General features: G+C 27.1%; 2 long non-coding RNA genes and 1 pseudogene across 2 annotated transcripts; all 3 read left to right on the forward strand.

The window, feature by feature from the left end:
* The first annotated feature begins 379 nt into the window (after positions 1–379).
* Positions 380–4,874, forward strand: LOC113559875. The gene is made up of 6 exons (XR_003406054.1): positions 380–498; positions 790–918; positions 2,348–2,476; positions 2,768–2,896; positions 4,326–4,454; positions 4,746–4,874. It is a non-coding gene; the product is annotated as an uncharacterized LOC113559875 (long non-coding RNA).
* Positions 4,875–6,303: 1,429 nt separating this feature from the next.
* LOC113559876 lies at positions 6,304–9,520 on the forward strand. Its single transcript, XR_003406055.1, has 4 exons — positions 6,304–6,432; positions 7,862–7,990; positions 8,282–8,410; positions 9,365–9,520. It is a non-coding gene; the product is annotated as an uncharacterized LOC113559876 (long non-coding RNA).
* A 4,716-nt stretch (positions 9,521–14,236) lies between these two features.
* On the forward strand, positions 14,237–16,950 carry LOC113559996 (annotated as a pseudogene).
* The last annotated feature ends 113 nt before the right edge of the window (positions 16,951–17,063 follow it).

Consider the following 17,063-nt stretch of genomic DNA (forward strand, 5'->3'; position numbering starts at 1 on the left):
TACCACTTTGGAGAGTACAAAATCGCATGTTGAATATTGACCAGAAGACACTGACAATAAGAATGGTTTTATTCAATGTTCGTGTAATTGTAACTGAGTGTAATCGATAGTAACTTAATGGTAGTGGTTTAAAAAGTACTTGTCATGAAACCCTTGGTACTATGTTAAGACAATGATGCGTATTTACAATCATTAACTTTCATTAATTTAAATTTAAGCTGATAATTAATATAAACACTGTAAAACATGCTTTTATGTGATAATTTAGCCTACTATTCCATGTTCATAATTTTCACTGTCTTTAAATCACTGTATTCTCAAGCTATTCTCCAACCATTATACATGCTTAAAGGTCATAATTTTGTTTAGATAGCATTAGAGCAGATCACTCAAGGCATGCGCAGACAATAATTCACATTTCTACCACATTGGAGAGTACAAAATCACATGTTGAATATTGACCGGAAGACACTGACAATCAGAATGGTTTTATGCAATGTACGTGTAATGGTAACTGACTGTAATCATTAGTATCTTAATGGTAGTAGTTTTAAAAGTACTTGTCATGAAACCCTTGGTACTAGATTAAGAAAATGATGCGTATTTACAATAATTAACTTTCATTTATTTAAATTTAAGCTGATAATTAATATAAACACTGTAAAACATGCTTTTATGTGGTATCTAAGACTTCTATTACAAGTTCATAATTTTCACTTTCTTTAAATCACTGTATTGTCAATCTATGCTCCAACCATTATACATGCTTAAAGGTCATAATTTTTTTAGATTGCATTAGAGCAGATCACTCAAGGCATGCGCAGACAATAATTCACATTTCTACCACATTGGAGAGTACAAAATCACATGTTGAATATTGACTAGAAGACACTGACAATAAGAATGGTTTTATACAATGTACGTGTAATTGTAACTGAGTGTAATCGATAGTAACTTAATGTTAGTGGTTTAAAAAGTACTTGTCATGAAACCCTTGGTACTAGGTTAAAAAAATGATGCGTATTTACAATAATTAACTTTCATTTATTTAAATTTAAGCTGATAATTAATATAAACACTGTAAAACATGCTTTTATGTGATAATTTAGCCTACTATTCCATGTTCATAATTTTCACTGTCTTTAAATCACTGTATTCTCAAGCTATTCTCCAACCATTATACATGCTTAAAGGTCATAATTTTTTTTTAGATAGCATTAGAGCAGAACACTCAAAGCACGCTGAGACATTTATTCACATTTTTACCACTTCGGTAGTATCAGCGGCCTAGTTTGAAAATTAACTAGAATATTTTGATATATTTATTCGATTAATGCAAAGTGTGTTTAATGTTAATTGAATAAAATTGATACTAATATAATAATGGTGAAACAATTGAGATTCGTGAAATATCTAAATAAAAGATTTATGTTTCAGTTAACCAGATATTTTCATGCAAAAAAAACTATAAAACAAGATTTAATAATTTAATTTTGACAAATAATACCAATTGATATTTATTTCATATTGAAAAGAGCAATTTTCTGTTATTGTACAAGTGTTTAATTTAGTTACACATGTTCTACATTTAAATTCCATAGAATCTTTTGGTGTTTTTGTACTATATTTTATAGCTTATCATAATTATCATCACTTATCATGTGTTATATGATTGAATTTCATATCTATTTGCAGTTTTACATTCATATTTGTATTTAAGTTTCTACTTAAAATTGTTTTCACAATCTCCGTAATAAAAATGAAGTGTGTCTGTTAGTTTATGTTTTGTTTGATCCCATTTCTGAAATATTCTTTGTGTTCCTCGTACTAGTTGTCATAATACAGCTTTTCGTTTTCCTTATGGTGTGTAGTAGTGACAGTTTATCCACCAACAATTTTACATATTGAACTGAATACAACCTTTAAGAAGGCAGTTTATCAGATCACTTAAGGCATGCGCAGACAATAATTCACATTTCTACCACTTTGGAGAGTACAAAATCGCATGTTGAATATTGACCAGAAGACACTGACAATAAGAATGGTTTTATTCAATGTTCTTGTAATTGTAACTGAGTGTAATCGATAGTAACTTAATGGTAGTGGTTTAAAAAGTACTTGTCATGAAACCATTGGTACTAGGTTAAGAAAATGATGCTTATTTACAATAATTAACTTTCATTAATTTAAATTTAAGCTGATAATTAATATAAACACTGTAAAACATGCTTTTATGTGATAATTTAGCCTACTATTCCATGTTCATAATTTTCACTTTCTTTAAATCACTGTATTCTCAATCTATGGTCCAACCATTATACATGCTTAAAGGTCATAATTTTTTTAGATGGCATTAGAGCAGATCACTCAAGGCATGCGCAGACAATAATTCACATTTCTACCACATTGGAGAGTACAAAATCACATGTTGAATATTGACCGGAAGACACTGACAATCAGAATGGTTTTATGCAATGTACGTGTAATGGTAACTGACTGTAATCATTAGTATCTTAATGGTAGTAGTTTTAAAAGTACTTGTCATGAAACCCTTGGTACTAGATTAAGAAAATGATGCGTATTTACAATAATTAACTTTCATTTATTTAAATTTAAGCTGATAATTAATATAAACACTGTAAAACATGCTTTTATGTGGTATCTAAGACTTCTATTACAAGTTCATAATTTTCACTTTCTTTAAATCACTGTATTGTCAATCTATGCTCCAACCATTATACATGCTTAAAGGTCATAATTTTTTTAGATTGCATTAGAGCAGATCACTCAAGGCATGCGCAGACAATAATTCACATTTCTACCACATTGGAGAGTACAAAATCACATGTTGAATATTGACTAGAAGACACTGACAATAAGAATGGTTTTATACAATGTACGTGTAATTGTAACTGAGTGTAATCGATAGTAACTTAATGTTAGTGGTTTAAAAAGTACTTGTCATGAAACCCTTGGTACTAGGTTAAGAAAATGATGCGTATTTACAATAATTAACTTTCATTTATTTAAATTTAAGCTGATAATTAATATAAACACTGTAAAACATGCTTTTATGTGATAATTTAGCCTACTATTCCATGTTCATAATTTTCACTGTCTTTAAATCACTGTATTCTCAAGCTATTCTCCAACCATTATACATGCTTAAAGGTCATAATTTTGTTTAGATAGCATTAGAACAGAACACTCAAAGCACGCTGAGACATTTATTCACATTTTTACCACTTCGGTAGTATCAGCGGCCTAGTTTGAAAATTAACTAGAATATTTTGATATATTTATTCGATTAATGCAAAGTGTGTTTAATGTTAATTGAATAAAATTAATACTAATATAATAATGGTGAAACAATTGAGATTCGTGAAATATCTAAATAAAAGATTTATGTTTCAGTTAACCAGATATTTTCATGCAAAAAAAACTATAAAACAAGATTTAATAATTTAATTTTGACAAATAATACCAATTGATATTTATTTCATATTGAAAAGGAGCAATTTTCTGTTATTGTACAAGTGTTTAATTTAGTTACACATGTTCTACATTTAAATTCCATAGAATCTTTTTGTGTTTTTGTACTATATTTTATAGCTTATCATAATTATCATCACTTATCATGTGTTATATGATTGAATTTCATATCTATTTGCAGTTTTACATTCATATTTGTATTTAAGTTTCTACTTAAAATTGTTTTCACAATCTCCGTAATAAAAATGAAGTGTGTCTGTTAGTTTATGTTTTGTTTGATCCCATTTCTGAAATATTCTTTGTGTTCCTCGTACTAGTTGTCATAATACAGCTTTTCGTTTTCCTTATGGTGTGTAGTAGTGACAGTTTATCCACCAACAATTTTACATATTGAACTGACTACAACCTTTAAGAAGGCAGTTTATCAGATCACTTAAGGCATGCGCAGACAATAATTCACATTTCTACCACTTTGGAGAGTACAAAATCGCATGTTGAATATTGACCAGAAGACACTGACAATAAGAATGGTTTTATTCAATGTTCTTGTAATTGTAACTGAGTGTAATCGATAGTAACTTAATGGTAGTGGTTTAAAAAGTACTTGTCATGAAACCATTGGTACTAGGTTAAGAAAATGATGCTTATTTACAATAATTAACTTTCATTAATTTAAATTTAAGCTGATAATTAATATAAACACTGTAAAACATGCTTTTATGTGATAATTTAGCCTACTATTCCATGTTCATAATTTTCACTTTCTTTAAATCACTGTATTCTCAATCTATGGTCCAACCATTATACATGCTTAAAGGTCATAATTTTTTTAGATGGCATTAGAGCAGATCACTCAAGGCATGCGCAGACAATAATTCACATTTCTACCACATTGGAGAGTACAAAATCACATGTTGAATATTGACCGGAAGACACTGACAATCAGAATGGTTTTATGCAATGTACGTGTAATGGTAACTGACTGTAATCATTAGTATCTTAATGGTAGTAGTTTTAAAAGTACTTGTCATGAAACCCTTGGTACTAGATTAAGAAAATGATGCGTATTTACAATAATTAACTTTCATTTATTTAAATTTAAGCTGATAATTAATATAAACACTGTAAAACATGCTTTTATGTGGTATCTAAGACTTCTATTACAAGTTCATAATTTTCACTTTCTTTAAATCACTGTATTGTCAATCTATGCTCCAACCATTATACATGCTTAAAGGTCATAATTTTTTTAGATTGCATTAGAGCAGATCACTCAAGGCATGCGCAGACAATAATTCACATTTCTACCACATTGGAGAGTACAAAATCACATGTTGAATATTGACTAGAAGACACTGACAATAAGAATGGTTTTATACAATGTACGTGTAATTGTAACTGAGTGTAATCGATAGTAACTTAATGTTAGTGGTTTAAAAAGTACTTGTCATGAAACCCTTGGTACTAGGTTAAAAAAATGATGCGTATTTACAATAATTAACTTTCATTTATTTAAATTTAAGCTGATAATTAATATAAACACTGTAAAACATGCTTTTATGTGATAATTTAGCCTACTATTCCATGTTCATAATTTTCACTGTCTTTAAATCACTGTATTCTCAAGCTATTCTCCAACCATTATACATGCTTAAAGGTCATAATTTTTTTTAGATAGCATTAGAGCAGAACACTCAAAGCACGCTGAGACATTTATTCACATTTTTACCACTTCGGTAGTATCAGCGGCCTAGTTTGAAAATTAACTAGAATATTTTGATATATTTATTCGATTAATGCAAAGTGTGTTTAATGTTAATTGAATAAAATTAATACTAATATAATAATGGTGAAACAATTGAGATTCGTGAAATATCTAAATAAAAGATTTATGTTTCAGTTAACCAGATATTTTCATGCAAAAAAAACTATAAAACAAGATTTAATAATTTAATTTTGACAAATAATACCAATTGATATTTATTTCATATTGAAAAGGAGCAATTTTCTGTTATTGTACAAGTGTTTAATTTAGTTACACATGTTCTACATTTAAATTCCATAGAATCTTTTGGTGTTTTTGTACTATATTTTATAGCTTATCATAATTATCATCACTTATCATGTGTTATATGATTGAATTTCATATCTATTTGCAGTTTTACATTCATATTTGTATTTAAGTTTCTACTTAAAATTGTTTTCACAATCTCCGTAATAAAAATGAAGTGTGTCTGTTAGTTTATGTTTTGTTTGATCCCATTTCTGAAATATTCTTTGTGTTCCTCGTACTAGTTGTCATAATACAGCTTTTCGTTTTCCTTATGGTGTGTAGTAGTGACAGTTTATCCACCAACAATTTTACATATTGAACTGAATACAACCTTTAAGAAGGCAGTTTATCAGATCACTTAAGGCATGCGCAGACAATAATTCACATTTCTACCACTTTGGAGAGTACAAAATCGCATGTTGAATATTGACCAGAAGACACTGACAATAAGAATGGTTTTATTCAATGTTCTTGTAATTGTAACTGAGTGTAATCGATAGTAACTTAATGGTAGTGGTTTAAAAAGTACTTGTCATGAAACCATTGGTACTAGGTTAAGAAAATGATGCTTATTTACAATAATTAACTTTCATTAATTTAAATTTAAGCTGATAATTAATATAAACACTGTAAAACATGCTTTTATGTGATAATTTAGCCTACTATTCCATGTTCATAATTTTCACTTTCTTTAAATCACTGTATTGTCAATCTATGCTCCAACCATTATACATGCTTAAAGGTCATAATTTTTTTAGATTGCATTAGAGCAGATCACTCAAGGCATGCGCAGACAATAATTCACATTTCTACCACATTGGAGAGTACAAAATCACATGTTGAATATTGACTAGAAGACACTGACAATAAGAATGGTTTTATACAATGTACGTGTAATTGTAACTGAGTGTAATCGATAGTAACTTAATGTTAGTGGTTTAAAAAGTACTTGTCATGAAACCCTTGGTACTAGGTTAAGAAAATGATGCGTATTTACAATAATTAACTTTCATTTATTTAAATTTAAGCTGATAATTAATATAAACACTGTAAAACATGCTTTTATGTGATAATTTAGCCTACTATTCCATGTTCATAATTTTCACTGTCTTTAAATCACTGTATTCTCAAGCTATTCTCCAACCATTATACATGCTTAAAGGTCATAATTTTGTTTAGATAGCATTAGAACAGAACACTCAAAGCACGCTGAGACATTTATTCACATTTTTACCACTTCGGTAGTATCAGCGGCCTAGTTTGAAAATTAACTAGAATATTTTGATATATTTATTCGATTAATGCAAAGTGTGTTTAATGTTAATTGAATAAAATTAATACTAATATAATAATGGTGAAACAATTGAGATTCGTGAAATATCTAAATAAAAGATTTATGTTTCAGTTAACCAGATATTTTCATGCAAAAAAAACTATAAAACAAGATTTAATAATTTAATTTTGACAAATAATACCAATTGATATTTATTTCATATTGAAAAGGAGCAATTTTCTGTTATTGTACAAGTGTTTAATTTAGTTACACATGTTCTACATTTAAATTCCATAGAATCTTTTGGTGTTTTTGTACTATATTTTATAGCTTATCATAATTATCATCACTTATCATGTGTTATATGATTGAATTTCATATCTATTTGCAGTTTTACATTCATATTTGTATTTAAGTTTCTACTTAAAATTGTTTTCACAATCTCCGTAATAAAAATGAAGTGTGTCTGTTAGTTTATGTTTTGTTTGATCCCATTTCTGAAATATTCTTTGTGTTCCTCGTACTAGTTGTCATAATACAGCTTTTCGTTTTCCTTATGGTGTGTAGTAGTGACAGTTTATCCACCAACAATTTTACATATTGAACTGAATACAACCTTTAAGAAGGCAGTTTATCAGATCACTTAAGGCATGCGCAGACAATAATTCACATTTCTACCACTTTGGAGAGTACAAAATCGCATGTTGAATATTGACCAGAAGACACTGACAATAAGAATGGTTTTATTCAATGTTCTTGTAATTGTAACTGAGTGTAATCGATAGTAACTTAATGGTAGTGGTTTAAAAAGTACTTGTCATGAAACCATTGGTACTAGGTTAAGAAAATGATGCTTATTTACAATAATTAACTTTCATTAATTTAAATTTAAGCTGATAATTAATATAAACACTGTAAAACATGCTTTTATGTGATAATTTAGCCTACTATTCCATGTTCATAATTTTCACTTTCTTTAAATCACTGTATTCTCAATCTATGGTCCAACCATTATACATGCTTAAAGGTCATAATTTTTTTAGATGGCATTAGAGCAGATCACTCAAGGCATGCGCAGACAATAATTCACATTTCTACCACATTGGAGAGTACAAAATCACATGTTGAATATTGACCGGAAGACACTGACAATCAGAATGGTTTTATGCAATGTACGTGTAATGGTAACTGACTGTAATCATTAGTATCTTAATGGTAGTAGTTTTAAAAGTACTTGTCATGAAACCCTTGGTACTAGATTAAGAAAATGATGCGTATTTACAATAATTAACTTTCATTTATTTAAATTTAAGCTGATAATTAATATAAACACTGTAAAACATGCTTTTATGTGGTAATTAAGACTTCTATTACAAGTTCATAATTTTCACTTTCTTTAAATCACTGTATTGTCAATCTATGCTCCAACCATTATACATGCTTAAAGGTCATAATTTTTTTAGATTGCATTAGAGCAGATCACTCAAGGCATGCGCAGACAATAATTCACATTTCTACCACATTGGAGAGTACAAAATCACATGTTGAATATTGACTAGAAGACACTGACAATAAGAATGGTTTTATACAATGTACGTGTAATTGTAACTGTGTGTAATCGATAGTTACTTAATGTTAGTGGTTTAAAAAGTACTTGTCATGAAACCCTTGGTACTAGGTTAAAAAAATGATGCGTATTTACAATAATTAACTTTCATTTATTTAAATTTAAGCTGATAATTAATATAAACACTGTAAAACATGCTTTTATGTGATAATTTAGCCTACTATTCCATGTTCATAATTTTCACTGTCTTTAAATCACTGTATTCTCAAGCTATTCTCCAACCATTATACATGCTTAAAGGTCATAATTTTTTTTTAGATAGCATTAGAGCAGAACACTCAAAGCACGCTGAGACATTTATTCACATTTTTACCACTTCGGTAGTATCAGCGGCCTAGTTTGAAAATTAACTAGAATATTTTGATATATTTATTCGATTAATGCAAAGTGTGTTTAATGTTAATTGAATAAAATTGATACTAATATAATAATGGTGAAACAATTGAGATTCGTGAAATATCTAAATAAAAGATTTATGTTTCATTTAACCAGATATTTTCATGCAAAAAAAACTATAAAACAAGATTTAATAATTTAATTTTGACAAATAATACCAATTGATATTTATTTCATATTGAAAAGGAGCAATTTTCTGTTATTGTACAAGAGTTTAATTTAGTTACACATGTTCTACATTTAAATTCCATAGAATCTTTTGGTGTTTTTGTACTATATTTTATAGCTTATCATAATTATCATCCCTTATCATGTGTTATATGATTGAATTTCATATCTATTTGCAGTTTTACATTCATATTTGTATTTAAGTTTCTACTTAAAATTGTTTTCACAATCTCCGTAATAAAAATGAAGTGTGTCTGTTAGTTTATGTTTTGTTTGATCCCATTTCTGAAATATTCTTTGTGTTCCTCGCACTAGTTGTCATAATACAGCTTTTCGTTTTCCTTATGGTGTGTAGTAGTGACAGTTTATCCACCAACAATTTTACATATTGAACTGACTACAACCTTTAAGAAGGCAGTTTATCAGATCACTCAAGGCATGCGCAGACAATAATTCACATTTCTACCACATTGGAGAGTACAAAATCACATGTTGAATATTGACTAGAAGACACTGACAATAAGAATGGTTTTATACAATGTACGTGTAATTGTAACTGAGTGTAATCGATAGTAACTTAATGTTAGTGGTTTAAAAAGTACTTGTCATGAAACCCTTGGTACTAGGTTAAGAAAATGATGCGTATTTACAATAATTAACTTTCATTTATTTAAATTTAAGCTGATAATTAATATAAACACTGTAAAACATGCTTTTATGTGATAATTTAGCCTACTATTCCATGTTCATAATTTTCACTGTCTTTAAATCACTGTATTCTCAAGCTATTCTCCAACCATTATACATGCTTAAAGGTCATAATTTTTTTTTAGATAGCATTAGAGCAGAACACTCAAAGCACGCTGAGACATTTATTCACATTTTTACCACTTCGGTAGTATCAGCGGCCTAGTTTGAAAAATAACTAGAATATTTTGATATATTTATTCGATTTATGCAAAGTGTGTTTAATGTTAATTGAATAAAATTGATACTAATATAATAATGGTGAAACAATTGAGATTCGTGAAATATCTAAATAAAAGATTTATGTTTCATTTAACCAGATATTTTCATGCAAAAAAAACTACAAAACAAGATTTAATAATTTAATTTTGACAAATAATACCAATTGATATTTATTTCATATTGAAAAGGAGCAATTTTCTGTTATTGTACAAGAGTTTAATTTAGTTACACATGTTCTACATTTAAATTCCATAGAATCTTTTGGTGTTTTTGTACTATATTTTATAGCTTATCATAATTATCATCCCTTATCATGTGTTATATTATTGAATTTCATATCTATTTGCAGTTTTACATTCATATTTGTATTTAAGTTTCTACTTAAAATTGTTTTCACAATCTCCGTAATAAAAATGAAGTGTGTCTGTTAGTTTATGTTTTGTTTGATCCCATTTCTGAAATATTCTTTGTGTTCCTCGTACTAGTTGTCATAATACAGCTTTTCGTTTTCCTTATGGTGTGTAGTAGTGACAGTTTATCCACCAACAATTTTACATATTGAACTGACTACAACCTTTAAGAAGGCAGTTTATCAGATCACTTAAGGCATGCGCAGACAATAATTCACATTTCTACCACTTTGGAGAGTACAAAATCGCATGTTGAATATTGACTAGAAGACACTGACAATAAGAATGGTTTTATACAATGTACGTGTAATTGTAGCTGAATGTAATCGATAGTAACTTAATGTTAGTGGTTTAAAAAGTACTTGTCATGAAACCCTTGGTACTAGGTTAAGAAAATGATGCGTATTTACATTAATTAACTTTCATTTATTTCAATTTAAGCTGATAATTCATAAAAGCACTGTTAAACATGCTTTCATGTGATAATTAACACTTCTATTACAAGTTCATTATTTTCACTTCCTTTAAATCACTGTATTCTCAAGCTATGCTCCAACCATTATACACGCTTAAAGGTCATAATTTTTTTAGATGGCATTAGAGCAGATCACTCAAGGCATGCGCAGACAATAATTCACATTTCTACCACTTTGGAGAGTACAAAATCGCATGTTGAATATTGACCAAAAGACACTGACAATAAGAATGGTTTTATAATGTACGTGTAATGGTAACTGACTGTAATCGATAGTAACTTAATGGTAGTGGTTCAAAAAGTACTTGTCATGAAACCCTTAGTACTAAGTGATAGATATTTTAAGATTTAATAGTCTTGTTGATAATAACTTAACACTTTTACATGGTATTTGAACTAATAATGGAGTGTTTTTAATACACTCCATTGTTACACTGTTTTTTACTACAATAAATTACTTATTTTACAACCCCAAGACAAACCAAATGCATGTAGTCAAATGGAAAACTGTTCACCTTGTCTATACCTGGAATTTCAGACAAAATATAAATCCTAGAAGATGTTTGATAGTCTTCATCTGTCCTATTAAGAAATTCAGTGTGAGTGCATTTATTAAATTATATATAGGAAAACAAATCCTTCTTTCTAAGAACACTCAAACAGGTTTACCCCTGGATCAAGATGAAAAATCTGAGTGCCCTTTGGTTTTTAAAACAAAGCTCTTAGCTGGAGTGTCACAGCTAATCGCTTCCAGTTTTTTTTGTTTTCTACCTAATGTTAGATTAATTCCATTAAAACATAATTCCTTAATTCATTTACGGAATAAATATTACTATCCGATGGCTTCTTTATGCCCAATAAAGACTCACTAAAAATAAACAATGTCGGGTATAATTTAAATTCTTTATAAAACATATATTTGGCTAAAATTGACTGCTTGAAGACTTAGTTAAAGGCAAACCGTCTACTCCTAAATGTAATATAATAGTAACATCAGAAAATTAGTATAAATTAGTATTTGTTCCAATAGGTGCTTTTAGGCCATTAACCAATCCAAAATAATGAAATATACCAAGACACATGTTTTGAATTTTCAAGGGGTTTTTACTCGAGCTTGTTTTTAATAATGGATTGGCATCACATGGAAAGAAATGAAGACAATCATGATTAATTTTTAACACTTAACAAATTTGATAATGCTATGTTTTATGTTCTACAGCCCATTATTTAATACTTGTTAATAATTTTCACTATAACCTCCATTACTGTTATCTGAATTAGAAGAAAATTCAGGAACGGAACTAAAATAATCTAATTTTGATCATCATTTATAATTTTGTCAACAGTTAAATTTTGGTCAATTCTATCACTGTGATTACTTTCAATATTAAAATTAGTGGAATAGCTTTAACTGCCAATATAATTATTTAATATTTCATGATCAGATTCATGTTCATAGGTTATGCTAGGCTGGTTAGTTACATTAAAATGTTTATCATAATTTCACTACTTTCAATTACTAAAACCTACAGCTCCTTGCATTATTTTAAACATTTCCTATGTTTGGTAAATTTGCTTGACATTTTCTTAAACAACTTAGAAATTTGAACAAAAGATGAAAAAAATACCTTGGTTATTACCAAATAGTTAATGTGTTTACATTTAAGATTTAATAGTTATAATATGAATGTTACTAAAACACAAAAATGTCTAAAAAAAAATCAGCAACTTTATAATTTATAATTTAAATAATATAAAATAAAAATAGGCACTATACTAAACAATATACATGTATAAAATAAAAAATAAGCTAACTCTAATAAACCTAGTTGAATATACAACAAAATCAAAATAATAAGATATACATCATAAGATGACCAGCAGAAATAAACATAACATTACTATATAAGCATACAGCTAATTGTCTGTGATTAAAACTATGATAATAAAAATCTATAATTAAATTAGATTTAAATTTCAACCAAATTAAAATTAAAATAAAAAACAAAAATAGACAAATAAATATTATCAACAAATTGGTAGGTACTATCTAAATAATGTAATGTAATTTATTAAACTTAAAAGTAATAAGGATAATAGATAATTAAAAAAAAAAAATGTTTTACAAACATCTATAGGTAGGAATTAAAAAAAAATTATCAGTAATAATAACACTTACTTAACATTACTAATACAACCTAACATTACTTATTCAATAATTTGTAAAGCATTTATTTAGATTATGTTGGAGTTGGACTTCTCTAATAAAAATTATACATTTAGCCTATTTTTCAAGATTGGTTTAAATGAATATATTGTGAGAATAGATAGGTATGTATTAGTTAGGATATTGCATTATATGAGAAAAATATCACCAAGCATTAAATTTGTCCATTACCAATAAAATACGTAATAAATAAAGGTAGTAGTCCATATTATAACTATATTACAAAAAAAAAAAAAATACAAATACAAGTATAATAATTCAAGACCTACATACTAAATATTAAATATATATTTTTATTCTCGAAATGAATTCAGTGTTTAGTTTCCAAGTGGTTTTCAAATATTTTTTTTTTGTTTGGGCAATAAATAAATGATAAATATGTAGTATACTAGAATATAGTAAGCTTTACTGTCAGGTTGTAGGAGTTAATTTTAATAAGCCTATGTGCAAATTAATTTATGGATTTTTAAATATATGACAGATTTTAACAATTGGAAAAAATATATCGAAGAAAAAGAATTGTGTCAGTATGTAAAATCAACATCATCCAAAACAAATAAGATAAAAATCGATTTATTTTTATTGCCATAGGTTATTTGCTCCAAGAATCACGAACAAAGTAATTTTAATATTTTATTACTATTTTTTATTTATTTTAATAGTTAATAATATCATATATTATAATAAAACAGGGATATAGATCTTCAAAGAGTGGTGGATCAGTTAAAACTGGTCATGTTTGTCCATCTAACATAAAAGTGCATATTGATCACCAAAATATAAAAGTAAATTTTTGTAGTAAGTACTCATCTATGGCACACGCATGACATTGAATAACAACGATTATTTGTTGAAGATAGAAGTATGATTGCAGGTAGGCACTTAACTTTATTGTGTACATATATTTTTATCAAAATAATTATAATATCAAGAAATAATATTTTGTGCAGGAAAATAGCTTTGAGTGTACCAGTAAATAGGATACTAAATGATATACAATCTTCAGATACTGGAGGAGGGATTATAAGAATTAATTTACTGGACAAATAAGATATACACAATATTAAAAAGTCTTATGATATTGCGTACAAAACTAAGAACCATGAAAATTATGTAATAAGTGTGAATATCTGGGTAAATGAAATGATGGCTAAAGGCAATAGAAGTCCTATTTTATACTATAAAAAACAAGAAAAGAATGGTAATTATGATTCATGTTTCAGTAAAAATGATTTTTGCTTGATCATTATGACTCGATTCCAATCGGAATTATTTTTGAAATTTGGCAATGACCAAATATGTATTAATGGCACACATGGCTTAAATGGATATAATTTTCAATTATATTCATTAGTTGTTGTTGACAAGTATAGAAACAGTTATCTGGTTGCTTTTTATTTTTCAAATAAATCAAATACTGCTCTCTTCAAACATTAATTCCAGTGTATTAAAAGAATAAATCACTGAAAGTTATATAAAGTTATTTTAATCGGAAACATTGCAGCCGCTGTCTATATGTCCGATGATGAGTCAGTATTTTATAATGAATGGAGTGAAATAATGGGCCCTGCAAATAAGAAATTTTATGTATATGACATGTTTTAAGGAATTGGATGAAGAATTTAAATAAAATTAATTCTAATGATAAAAAAAAAAATCAATTGTTTTTAAAACTTTAAAAGTTTAAAATCATTATTATATAAAACAGATGAAAAGAATTTTTACATTAGACTATAGACAGTATTAAAAGATTTATTAAATGATAAAGATACAAAAGACTAAGGAAAATATTTTAAATCCATGTATTTAGAAGCACTGCATAAAAATATCAAATCCTGTTATTTAAATAGCAAACAATGCAAACGATTAGATCTTACTATTAATACACTAATAGGTTTAGTAAGTAAGAAATAAAAGTTTTGAAAGAATAAGAAAAATTTCAAAACAAAGTCATATAAAATTAAACAGATTATTGTAACGCAAAACAAAAGTTTGAAAATAATATCAGATATGATAATTTAAGTTGATGATTACTGGTTGATAAGTTCTGAGACAGAAGTTAATTTATAATATAAAATATAAAATACATTAATATCATGTAATGTATGCGTATAGTGCTGTGATAAATTCAAAATATTATGTATTTATACAATATACATATAAATGCTCATGTATGAATTATTAAATTTTAATACTTGTAAACATATTCACGCATGTGATAAAACAGAGACTGTGGATAATTTGCCACAAGATAAAAATCAGATTTTAACACCAACTCAAAAATTAGTTGTTAATAATGGTTTCAAACAAACAATTATAGAATCAAACTTAAATACAAAAACAATAAAGAAATTAAAAATAAGCTTGAACAATGTATAGTATGGTTAATCGACCTCAATTAGAAGAGACTGATAAAACATACTCATTGAGCAATGCGATAATATAATTTCAAAATTAAAGAAACGTTAAATATAAGTAGAACAAATAACACAAGGAATACTATAAAATAGAATACAATAAATATATTATTTATATTAACTTCTATATTTTAATTTATTATTGTAATAGGTGTTTTGATGTTTTTGGTTGTTTAAAATATGTATTATTGATTGTCAAACTTAGTACTCTGAGATGATTGGATTGATTTTCAATGTTTACAATGATGTGTATTTTTATCTATTTGTGTCTAAACATTTTTTTGAGTGAAAGTAATGCTGGATTTTCAACTTTGGCATCTTTTCAAAAGGAAACTATTTGCCAAGACAATGCTTTTTTTTATTTTAAATAAAATAATATGATGATAATTTAATTTATTTCATACCTACCTGTTTATACACTATACCCTTGACTGCATGTATAAAAAATAGAAATACTAATATAGTAGTATTCCAAAATTGTAGTTGTAAATACCTTTAGTCAGAGTGATAGATCTTTCCGTGATAAGTGATACAGTTTTAAAGTCATAACCACGAACATGGTCGTCGAATTGGATACGATAAGAAAATGGATCATACAAACATTATTCCTGCGAAGAACTGTTCATTTAATTCCATGTACATTTATCACTTATAGCCGGCAAGAAAGAATTAATTGCTCATAGAAGGAGGCTAGGAATACTACTAGCAACGGAAAAATGTCATAAACAGCCGTGTACCAGGAGAGCACTGAAGATGTATTGTGCTCCAGATAAAGTATGTGGAAGATATTCTCTACATTAAAACATGATATAATTATTCATCTATGCATAATTTTAGTATGAGAATAAATATATTTAAATAAAAAATTGTTTATAAAAATATTGAATATTTTAAAATTTAATTGTGCATATGATTATCACATTACAATGGAAAAACAAACAAACGTTTAATCTATATTTTTTAATGTCATTCATTGGTCTATATTTTATTATATATATATTGACATGACATAAAATATCAAATATAATAAAAACAATATACTTTGCATTAAAGATCATAATATATAATTGATCGGGTAAGTATAATAGATTATAACAGAATATTAGGTTTAGGTAGATTTGATCATGAGTTTTTTATAAATAATAGCAATAAAAAAAATCTTATAAGTTAAGTAGGTACCAAAAGTTTATTTTAAAATATATATAAAAGCTTCATTGTTAGTCAGTCAATAATATAATTTTTAATTTGCATGAGTATTTGAAAATTACTTGAATTCTGAAACAACAAAAAAAAAAACATATCATTTTATTAATTGTTTTTCAATCGAAAAAAATATTGATGTATTCTTATAATATATAAAATATATAAAATTTTATAAATTTGCATTTGTTCTATTAGTTTTATAAATTAAATCATTTAGATGTTGATAAATGGGATCGATGATAGTACCTACTATCATGGATTAAATTTAACATAAAGAGAAAAAACCAATTTCAAGTAGACATTTTCTATTTTTTCACTTTTCTTAAATTATTTCTAAACTCTGGGAAATAGTG

Source organism: Rhopalosiphum maidis, chromosome 3 (assembly GCF_003676215.2).
Source record: "Rhopalosiphum maidis isolate BTI-1 chromosome 3, ASM367621v3, whole genome shotgun sequence".
Classification (NCBI taxonomy): domain Eukaryota; kingdom Metazoa; phylum Arthropoda; class Insecta; order Hemiptera; family Aphididae; genus Rhopalosiphum; species Rhopalosiphum maidis.